This window comes from Balearica regulorum, chromosome 2 (genome assembly GCF_011004875.1).
Source record: "Balearica regulorum gibbericeps isolate bBalReg1 chromosome 2, bBalReg1.pri, whole genome shotgun sequence".
In the NCBI taxonomy this organism is placed as follows: domain Eukaryota; kingdom Metazoa; phylum Chordata; class Aves; order Gruiformes; family Gruidae; genus Balearica; species Balearica regulorum.
In genome coordinates this window covers 6,776,431-6,788,441 of record NC_046185.1, presented here as the reverse complement: position 1 = coordinate 6,788,441, position 12,011 = coordinate 6,776,431, and the positions used below count along the sequence as shown (strand labels likewise).

Sequence of the window (12,011 nt, the reverse complement as noted above, 5' to 3'; positions counted from 1 at the left end):
TGCACCTTTGGTACTGAAATTCACTCAGGTTTAGCAGTTTATACTGCCATTAGCTAAACACTACTACACATTCAAGAGGGTTTTAAAATCTTTGCTGAACTTCCTGAATTATTGTTTCTAATAGATGTGAATGAATAAGATACCTGTGTCTTACTGCATAACCATTTCTGCCGTCTGTCTGTTAATCTATCTATCCTCAAAGTTTTCTGTGTAGTTTTCAAATAATTTTTGATTCTGTCAGTGTGTTTATGTATAACAGCTAACTCATCCCAGAGATAGTTGGCATGCTATAAGGACTAACAGAAATCACATTTTTGCTTGCATTTTATATGAATTCTAAAGGCGTGCAAAATAGGACAACCCACTCCTCAAAACATCATGGAAAGGGACAAGGTATCACAACTATTCTAGTACACTGGGATTTTGTAGTGGAAATGATCTGTGTAGGATATCTGGAAAATTTTGTGAGAGGCAGCAGTTAAAAATATTGTGTAATGTAGTAATAGTAATAATAATACTAAAGAGTTGTGCAGTATTATTAGGTTGCAATTAAAAAAAAGAGATTTATCATCCCCCTCAGTAGACTTAAATACATCAGAAAAAATAAATTAGTATTTGTACTAATTTTAATGTTTTCTGTTTGTTAATACCTGAAATCTTCATGTCAATATTTCCTATCTGAGGAATGATAGCTACTAAAATAGAGTGTACGTACACTTCAGAAACTTAGGGATCCAGATGCCTAAGCACAAATAGTGCCATTTTGGTGTGATAAGGCACTCTTCCTGGCCTCTGTTTGCCGCTGCAGGGAGCATACCCCTCCACGGGACCTGCTACGTCCGCCAGCCCCACGCAGGAGTTTCAGGTACCCTTGGCACGACGGCAGAAGACATTGATATCTTGACAGTGAGCTCTACCTGTATTTTTGCCTTGCAGGATGCAGTGACAGGCACTTAGAAATTTTCAGTTTTGTTTTCTGTTTAAATATACTTTGCTTAACAGAAATAATACTTGAACATTTTTCTTTTCCCCAGAAAGGAAGCTTCTGTCTTTAATTCATTTAACATGCATTGATAAATACATTTTTTAAAATGCCTTCAGAAACAATTATGTAACACTGTGCTGAAGCAGAGTTGCCAACTCCGCAGCTGAGATTGTCCATTTCTCTATGACTTGATCTTTGACAAAAGATGAGATGACCAGTTCAAGTGAAGAAAACATAATTAGCCCTTACCTTGGTAACTAGATTTAGGAATGTCTCATCCATTTATTCACATATCCAGTGGAAGAGTCTGCCCCTCCTTTTGAACGCATAATGCCACTGCTCCAGGAGCGGATGCAGAGATTGAGAGTTGGACCCATTAGACAGCTGATACATGTTGATAACCTACTGATATACCATTCCTTTATTCTGCCAAATTAGTGTTTTATCCTGTCTCTTGTATCAGGGAGCAAGGCAGGCACCAAAGCCAGCATGAGAGAGAATAACATGGGAAAAAGGGATGGATGAAGGAGGATGGGGAGGAAACACAGGCTCATTCTCCTCTTCAATTATTTCGAACTGTTAGCTGTGCTTACCCCATCTGCTCTAATCCCATCCTGATGCAGTTTTTACCTCTCAGTAACATGCCGACGACTCAAAATTCTCATTTTCAGTGGAAAATCTGAAATTTAGGGATCCCAAGAAAAATGTCCTTATTTGTAAGAAATGTGGGAAGGTGTGAGAAAGTTATAACAAACAGTAGTAAATAACAACTGCACGTATCTCGGCTCTGACAATAACCAGACGGTAACAGAGATCCTGTTGTTCCCTGGGGCTGCCTCAAGCATTACAAGGAAACATATTGAGAAAAATGTCCTCTTTATAGGATAGTGCCTTAAACCAAAGCATCTTTGCTGAATCATTTTTTTTTTTTTTTTTTCCATCAAACCCCTTTCTCTCTCAAAGTAAGAAGCTTCTGTTTCTGGCCAGAAGCAGGGGCCTTCCCACTTTTTCATTTTATGATGAGAAATCTCCTGTTCACTTCCCTGCTTTAGATAATGACTCCAGTCTCTAAGGCTATCTCTAAAGTGGTTGGAATGGCTCAGAAAAAAGTGCTGATCAGTCTCCAGACCATCCCAAAGCTGCCACAGCTCAGCGACCTGGAGAAATAATGATGGCTCTTTCAAAGCTAGCACAGACCAGATGATGTCTACGTTTAAATGACAGATGGAGAGAGAAGTGATTTCTGTGTGGCAGGCAGCTTGAACTTCTTGGCTTCTTGGGTTTCAGTGCTTTGCTGGGCACAGATAAAGCCTCCGGACTACTGAGATAAGGAGAGCCTTGATGTAAGGAATCCGTCTGAAGATTCATTCCCTGTGCTCTGATATAAGCTGATTCAGTTCCAATCCCTACAAACCAAACTTCTTTCCAACCCTATGAACCAAGCCCTGTGAACTTCAAATAGCTCCTCAAAGGTGCAGTTCTTACACTTTGCTTTCACAAGGAGGCTCTGAAAACCTGGGTTTTCTGACATGAAAGGGTCTCCACAAATACCCAGGATTATTTGACAGTTAGTGACTAGGATTATCTTGTATTTTCCCAAGCCTGGCTCACCAAAAAATGGAAAGTTTGAAAAATAAAATACAAAAGCCCAGTCCTTGCTTAATAGTACAGAAAATAAAAACCCCAGCTTGTTAACTGTTGTATTGGATTTACGAGGCAAAGTTTTGGTAGTAGAGGGGCTGCAGGGGTGGCTTCTGTCAGAAGACACCAGAAGCTACCCCCATGTCAGACAGCCAGCTCCAGCCAACTCCAAGATGTACCTGCTGCTGACCAAATTCGAGCCAATCAGTGACGTTAGTAGCGTCTCTATGTAAACTTATTTAAGGGGTGAAAATTGCTGCACAGCAACGTGAGAGAGGAGTGAAAAAATGTTAAGAGAAACAGCCCTGCAGACATCAAGGTCAGTGAAGAAAGAGAGGAGGAGGTCCTTCAGGTACAGGAGCAAAGATTCCCCTGCAGCTTGTGGTGAAGACCATGGTGATGCAGGTTTTTGCCCTGCAGTGCATGGAGGACCATGATGGAGCAGATAGCCACACTGCATCCCCTAGAGGACCCCACTCTAGAGCAGGTGGACGTGCCCTGAAGGAAGCTGCAGCCCATGGAGAGTCCTGAAGGAAGCTGCAGCCCATGGAGAGTCCACTCAGGAGCAGGCTTCTGGCAGGAACTGTGGCTTGTAGAGAGGAGCCCTGGCAGAAGCAGTTTTGCTGGCCAAAGCAGTGGCCCATGGAGAGGAGCCCACACTGGAATAGTCTGTTCCGAAAGGACTGTGACCCATGGAAAGGGCCCACGCTAAAGCAGTTTTTGAAGAACTGCAGCCTAGAGGGAGGACCTACATTGGAGAAGTGCATGAAGGACTGTATCCCTGGGAGGGACCCCACGCTGGAGCAGGGGAACATGAAGAGTAGGAAGGAGCAGCAGAGACAAAGCATCAGGAACTGACTGCAACCCCCATTTCCCCTCCCCCTGCACCGCTTGGGGCAAGTGGGGAGGAGGTGGAAGAGTTGCGAGTGAAGTGGAGCCTGGGAAGAAGGTAGGGGTGGAGAAAGGTGGTTTTAGTTTCGTTTTTATTTCTCACTTTCCTGCTCTGTTTAATTGGCAGTAAATTAAATTAATTTCCCCAAGTTGAGTTCGTTGTGCCCATGATGGTGATTGGTGAGTGATCTCCCTGTGCTTATCTTCACCCACAAGCTTTTCCATCCTTTTTTCTCCCCTTTCCTGTTGAGGAAGGGGAGGGAGAGTGTGGGTGGGTGGGCATCTGCCAGCCAGCCGGCCAAGGTCAACCCATCACTATGTTACAGAGAGGAGCTCATTGAAAGTAGTAAAATACATAGATACCATTTCTAACATAGAAAATCCCAAAGCTGTAGATGGCTGGATGATGATAAGGCATTCAAGGGTGGATGGATGCTGCTCTCTTTCAGTTTTTCCCAAAATATCTCATACTGTCTGAGATCAGTACCAAGAGGGTCTAATCCAGTACTGCTGTTCTTACAGTCTGATGTTACTTTGGAATATTGCAATATTATTGGTGTCAAAGTGCTAAAAAGTGTAAAAAGTGTATTTACCATCTCCTCAAAGCATCAGATATTAATCTGTCATCTTTCTGGACCTAAAACTTCTCTAAATGTGTCACCGTCATGCATAAAGTTGTCTTCACAGTAGAGCTGTGGAGCATTAACATTTTCAGTCGTGTTTCACAGATGGGGGAATAGGTTGCCTGCCAAGATCAAAGGGGCAATCTGGCAATGCAGTGGTCCAGAAGATCTTTGGCTCTGATTTGATACATTTATCAGTCTTGACTACTAAAGGGGCTCACCAGGGTTGTTTTGTAGTAGAGCTAGGGAACAATCCCTCATCCGTCATTTGAGTATTGTAAATGAAATACCAATTTTTATTTTTCTGTATATATTAATTTGTGATATTCAGTCCACATAACTTACAGTAGCTGATGATAACATAAACATTCCCACAGATTTGATAGGACACGAAGCAAGAGTGGGAAGACTCAAAGCCCTAACAACAATTAAGTGAGCTTTTGAAGAGTTCCTAAATCCCAAGTAATGAGATGCCTTTGTATGGGATAGTGGCTTGAGTGTCAAACTGTGTTGGGTTTGTGTGGCAAGGTTTTGGTAGTGGGTGGGGGCATGGGCTATAGGGGTGGCTCCTGTGAGGAGCTTCTAGAAGCTTCCACAGTGTCTGACAGAGCCAATGCCAGCCAGCCCCAAGATGGGCCCGCCCCTGGCCAAGGCCAAGCCAATCAGCGCCTCTGTGATAACATATTTAAGAAGGTGGGAAGTTTTTTTACATCCGGAGGGGGAAGTGCGGAGATGTAACATCAAGGTCAGTGCAGGAGGAGGGGGGAGGAGGAGGCGCTCCAGACACCGGAGCAGAGATCCCCCTGCAGCCCGTGGTGAAAACCATGGTGAAGCAGGCTGTTCCCCTGCAGCCCATGGAGGACCGATGAGGGGGTGTAGAGATTCCACCTGCAGCCCGTGGAGGACCCTACGCTGGAGCAGGTGGAGGTACCCGAGGGAGGCTGTGGCCTGTGGGAAGCCTGGGCTGAAGCAAGTCCCTGGCCGGACCGGTAGACCCGTGAAGAGGGGAGCCCACGCCAGGGCAGGTTTTGGTGGCAGGACTTGTGACCCCGTGAGAGACCCACGCTGGAACAGTTTTCTCCTAAAGGTCTGCACCCCATGGAAGAGACCACGCCGGAGCAGTTCGGGAAGGACTGTAGCCCGTGGGAGAGACTCCATTTTGGAGCAGGGGAAGGATGAGAGGAGTCCTCCCCCCGAGGACAACGAAGCGGCAGAAACAACGTGCGCTGCACTGACCGCAACCCCCATCCCCCTCCCCCCATTCCCCCCCCCCGCCACTGAGGGGGAGAGGAGGTTGAAGCCGGGAGTGAAGTTGAGCCCGGGAAGGGGGGAGGGGTGGGGGAGGTGTTTTAAGGCTTGATGTTACTTGGTTTTTGTTTTTTTTTTGCTCTGTTCTGTTTAGTAATAAATTAGATGAATCCCTCTTTCTAAGTTCAGTTTGTTTTGCTCGTGATGATAATTAGCTCTCCCTGTCCTTATCTCGACCCGAGCCTTTTGTTAACTTCTCCTCCCCACCATTCTGGGGAAGGAGTGAGTGAGCGGCCGCGTGGCGCTCAGCTGCCGGCTGGGCCTAAACCACGACACAAACCCATAGGTTGTCTGGAAAAATTTAAAAATAAACCTCTACATGGATTTCTAGATTCTAACTCAGCAGGTGCATCTTAGGTTATGGTAATATGTATAATGTAAGTGCAAAACCTAGTCTAAGGAAAATTACTTTATTGGATTTATCAGTAGAGTATTTTACCCAGACAGTGTATGATTGCAGTTCAGTGTTGAAATGGATGAAATTACTGTTCACATTAATGAACTGAAAAAAAGAAAATCAAAAGTCTGAATATTAAATTCACTCATAAGAAGTTTCTTAAGATAGAAATTGAACCGGCTATAAGTAATGAACAAGTTTCTCAAAAACATAATATTGGTACTGTAGCAACTGTCATTCCCTTAGTAACCACATCACAATCAAATTAGTAAACCTGGCATGCCAGTGAAGCAAGGAAAAAAAAAAGGAAAAAAAATGAGAAGGGAAAGGAAATAAGAAAAAAACCCACACCAGTCCTTAAAAGGGTTCAGTTAAGTAGCAAAATAATAATTTAGAAAGGCTGGAGAAAGGTCAGGTCAGATGAGTCAGTGGTCACACAGTGCTTATGTATTATATTGATTGTTTATTAGTAAGAAAAAGATTCCAAGGCATGATGAAAAATAAACAAGATATGTTCTCCCCACACTTTATGGGAACCTTTAAGGTCAGACTTTTTGAGCTCCTTATCTGTGCTGAAATGTGAGCTGAAACACATTGGAATTGTTGATTTCTGGTCTTCTACTTGTGCAAGCAATCCCTCCAATGCATGGTAAAAGCAGCAGAACAATTATAAGATACTCCCCATCTATCCAGGGTAAAGCAGTCACTGTAGACTCCTGAAAAGGATGAAGGAGGGTTAGGTACTTCCAGATTCAGCCCATCCTGGCGTGCACAGTTAAGACAGAATAGCAGCAGTCCTTAAGTGGTTGGGAGGAAGGCCTAAAGCTATGGGTCTCAGCTCTGAGAGTTCGTTAGTTTTTGGGACACCACATGTGTTAAGGGGATAGCACCAGATCTAACAGCCTGACAAAAGGGAACCTGCTGCAGCTCCAAGCTCCCCAGGTCTAACTGGCAGCAATGCTGAAAACGCATTCCCAGTAGGAACATGTACACAGAACACGCCTATACACCACATATATACATATGTACATGGCTGGACACACGGATCACAGACAGACGCAGAGAGCAGTCACACACACAGCACCAAAGGCCTCATCCTGCTTTCCTCTGTGGCTGAGCAGAATGGAAGTCCGTTCTTGGAAATACACAGGCACACATCTGTGCAGAGTGGCTCTCTCCAGCAGTGTGGCGCAGACACAGTCCAGCAGCGGCCCCTGGATCTTAGCATCCCCAGTTGCTGACACCTGGGCATACAACCCCCAGTACCACAGCTCTGCTCCAGTTTACACCAGAAAATGAACGTGCACACACACATCCCCCCCCCGCCAGGCCAAGATTCCCCTGGACCCCTATAGCCAACCCCACTGTGGTTTCACCCGTAGAGACCTCTGGCTCTCAGACCACATCACCTACTCTCTGGCTACTCCAGCTTGATCTTTGCTGACACTCGCCCCCTTGCACACTCACACGTGCTCCAAGTGGTGCACAAGGGCGTCTCTTTCCTGCTCCCACCCCAGTGGCTTCTGCTTGGTATCACTCACTCGTGTCTCTGCAGCCAGGGAACCTCTAGCCCAGCTGCTAGCACACACACCCCCATGTACACATTGCTTGAAGACTAGAGAGCCCCTCACCCAGGAAAATTGTTAGGAATTTACTAAGTGTACTGAGAAACAGCTATTTACGCATGACCAATGCTTTTTACTCCCTTTATCCCCATTTTCACACAGTTGTTCCTCCTCAAACTACCTAGATCCCTCCCTTTCCCCAACTTTGCCCATAATCCTGTTCAATCCTGAAGTGCTTTTCCCCTGCATCCCATAATGTACCCCATACCCCCAGACAGTAATCCCCGCTGTCCCAAAGGTGCTGCAGCATTGACTCATCGTGATGGGTGTCCCTCCTGGACAGCGGGGCTGAGGCTCTCCTGGGACAACCCTGAGAGGGGTCCAGACAGGGTGTCCGTTCCTCTGAGTCCCTAAATTGTGTTCCCACCACATCTCTGTGCTCCTCTGCTCCTCTGGGCTGGTGCAGATGGGCCTTTGATGGGCTGATGGCTCCAGAGATGGGCCTGGGAGCAGTCAGGACAGGGTATTATTGGGGGTCCCCTCCTGCTCTTGTCACTCTGTGTTCCTTTGTGGGTGTACATATGGGCTTTTATCACATAACCCAGCATCATGATCCTCTTAAATCCCCATGGTAGGATGCAAAGACGGTTAGTTGATTCTGCACAACACATTGAGGATCATTACTCTAGATTTCTGTATTTTAAGATGGTTAAAGGTACAGGACATTAAATCCAGCCCATGTTCAAAGTGAGGCTTGGACGGGGAGGTTGGAAAAAGTGAGATCGGGAAGCAGGAACCGATATAATATAAAACATTGGTTCCAAATTGCATCAGGAAGAGGATTCAAAGGGGTATAAAAATAGCTTGGGAAATGCAAGAACTACTTTTTGTGGGTTTTTTTACTTGTAATACTCCATAAACGGTGTTAAAGAAGCACACTTGGCAAACATGAGTCTCCTGGTTTAGTTTGCTCTACTGCAATCTCTCTGTTTAAATAAAAATATGCAAATATTTGTGTAAAGACTGATAGGGCTTTTAGTAGATGTTTCTAACTATTTCAGCAACTCAATCACAATGTGATTTTAACCAGAAATAATTAATTTCTTATGAATAACAAATCACAACTGATGATGACTTTGGTCTATTTCATTAATATTTGCTAAAGGACTTTTAAATCCCCAGGTAGAAAATACCACAGAGTGAGTTTGTATAAAAAACACATTACAACACTGTTTTACTCTTGTTTTGAACTTTCATGTACATATTTACACTCAACTCATGCTGCTATTTACATTTATTCCAAGGCAAGCATATATTTTAATGTCCTGAATACGAGGATTACATTTTGTAATAAACATTTGATAAAGCTGAGAATATGCATTCCTTGGTCTGAGAGCATACTGCTCTCAGAATTACTGGTTTCCTTTCCAGTAGCATATCACTCCTGTGCAAGCATTGATCTTTCCCCGCCAGCTGGCATGCATGGCAAGCAAGGAGAGGTGGTTATTCTGCCTATCACGCATGGGGTGTGCGGTTATTTGGCTCATGGTGGTACAGGGCTGTCACCTGTGCGACTCTGCCTCAGCAAGCGACCATCAGTGGGTTGGTCCAACACGTCGTTGCCTTTAGATGTTCCTCTGAGCCAGCTGACTGTGACTGAGGCCAGCAAAAAGATTGTCAGCAGAAACAAACCCTCTGCTAGAAGACAACAATGAATATAGTTGAATTAGAAAATCTGACATAGATCAGAATTTAACCCTTGGAACTGCTTGCCTGTCTTCTTGGTGAGAGTGAGAGGTTTCCATTGTAGTCACCACCCACCCAGGCACCCTGCTGCGTGGAGGGGCTATTCAGGAAAGCCTGAGCATCTTACCTGTGCTGGTGCTTCGTGAAACGGCCTTGATGTAAGACAGAAATAAGGAACTGTTTGCATTTGTAGAATGATGCTAAGTACAAACCAAAGTCAAGCCTTCAATATTCGGGGGAGGCAGATTTTGGAGGAAATTCTGTGACCAATTCACTAGAAACGTGGTGTTTGTATGCCTCAGAGAGGATCTAGGCAGACGTTTCAGCACAGTTGCAAATAGTAGACCTTCTCATTATCACATATCCTTTCACAGTCTTTTATAATTGTTTGGATTCAGTGAGGTGCAACATTGGTGTACACCTCTACTTTTCCAATTAACAAAGTTTTAAAACTTACGTAAGTGTATATGTTTATTAAGATATTTCTTGTTAATTAAAACTTGAAAGTTGTTGTTGCTTCCTTCTTCATGCACTTTTTAGCAAAAAGGGAACACATAATATTTTTTCCTTTGTTTTGCATTGAGTTTTGTAATGCTCATTTCTCAAATAAATTGGATATTTTACTTTCTCTTTCATCCATTTATTTTTTTTTTTTAGTCTTTTTTATTTTTTTCTTTTAGGGACCAAAAAGGAAAAATACATGAAGAAAGGTGAAAATGGAAGAAAAAATGAATATAAAAGAGAAGCTAACACAGAAATAAATAAAAACATCCAAAATAGTACAGATAAAATAAATTTTTGAGAAATATGATAATATACGTACTTCAAAACTGGTTTCTGTGCACTAAGTGTACAAAAACATTCTGTAGAGAGATGCTGACTGTACCTAACACTGATGTGAGTATATGTAGTTACAGTGGTCATGTTAGCTTCTGAAAGAGCATTTTTAGATTGCTCCATTAATGTCTCAGCAGGTAGCACAATTAAAATTAATAAATGAGCTTTAATTAGAAAATATCTTAATTTTTCATAGGCAACCAGGTGAGCTAGAGGTTATGTTAATACTGAAGATGGTTTTCCTACTTTGTGCATATGCTTCATTCAAAAAAAAAAAAAATATCAAGCGTTCAAGGCATGGATGAATAGTTGCTACTTCAAATGCATGACTTCATCCTGTCATGTCCATTTAATAAATCACGTGGGGGAATCCTTTGTATTAAGATTTTGTGAAGAAAAAGGACTCTTAATATTTCATGCATAGCATAAACTATTAAGTACATCTACAAAGTTTGTTGCAAGACATCCTCAAAGCGGTTATTATATATAACCCATACTACACACCACTGAAGTGCTGTTCTCTATTACAGAATTCCAACCCCATTAAAGAACATTTTTTTGGGGTGGAAGGACGTAGTTTTCAAACATACGCAGAGTGACAAATAGAGCTTTTGGGATTCCACGTACATAACTGAAGTATCTTGTGCTAATCAATTTGCCCCCCTGTGCCCTATTCACCTCCATAGCTGCAAGGAGCATGGGGGCTAGGTTAGAAGAGAGAGAAGAGGCAGTGAAAATGCTGTTATTACTTTCAGTAGTCCGAAATAACTCTGTAAATGCTTCCCTGGCTCTTCCTGCTATGGACATACACTGCAAATTTTCCCCCACAGGATCAGACCTGCTGTATATTGCCTCCTTCATTGCAGGAACTCAAAGTGCTTTAAAAGACATCAGTTTCAAGGCCCATTAAAATCAGCATGCATCTTTTCCACTAATGTCAAGAGGCTTTTAATCAGACTTTAGATTACTCCCCAGCTTCAGCTGAGTCCTGAGTTGTTTCTTTCCCACAAATGTATTTTCCCTGCTTGAATCTCATTTCCTGCCTCTCCTTCTAATCTCCTTTTTAGGCCCCTTCTGTTGTTTCTCTCTCCTTACACTGTATTTTGCAACGCTTCCCACGGTAGTGTCATCTGTAAGGTGAATTAACGTGCTCCAACTTCCAGATCATTAACAAAGGCTCTAAGTGTAATCCCAGGTGAAAACCATCGGTGATACACCACAGCCACGCTGTAAAGAATGAGATGCATTCCCCTCTTGTCTTCAGGATTACACAGGTTCTCGAAATCCCTCACTCTTAGCTCATCAAGGAAAGCTCGTCAAGCTCATTCAATTACCTTTTTCTCTCTCTCAACGGAACTATCTAACACACTCACAGACGCACACACAGACAGACATATCTATATAATCATCCAGAGTGGAGAAACTGAGAAAAGGTAAAGAAATGGTGTATGGCAGAGCTACATAAAATTAATTTTTATACACATATAAAAATATATTTAATAGCACTGGCACGTTACAGAAGCCTGACATATTGTTGATTGAATCTGGTCCTCACTTTATATTTCAGTTCCATCAGCTAAAAATGCTACACTCATAATAGCTTGTGGAAAATAAAATATTTATTACACCCTAACTACTGCAGGTGGAGAATGTTCTTTCCATGTCTGGTATTTATATACTCTATATTCAGATTTAGTCAGAGAACAAATCACATTATTATTTACCACATTTCTCAGATAAACTTTATATCGTACAGAAAAATCATGCACTTTTCTTAACTATTTGAGTGGGAGAAGTGTGTCTGTTATTTTGCTGAGCTCTATCAATGCAAGTGACCCTCACAGCTTCCTAACATCATGGAGCAGTTGGCACCAGGGAGGTTCGGGAGAGCAGGGAAGGCATTATGGAGGCAATATGCACGTACACGTGAACAGCTGTATGGATACGTAGGTACAGCTGTACCTGTCGGGTCAGCAGCATAACCCTGGCAGCGGACAGAGGACCCTTCAGCTTTACTA

At 43.2% G+C, this 12,011-nt stretch overlaps 1 long non-coding RNA gene across 1 annotated transcript in view; it reads right to left on the bottom strand.

Moving 5' to 3' along the window:
- The window catches only part of LOC142600295 (uncharacterized), a 389,286-nt gene that overhangs the window by 312,806 nt on the left and 64,469 nt on the right, over positions 1-12,011 (bottom strand). The window lies entirely within an intron of this gene.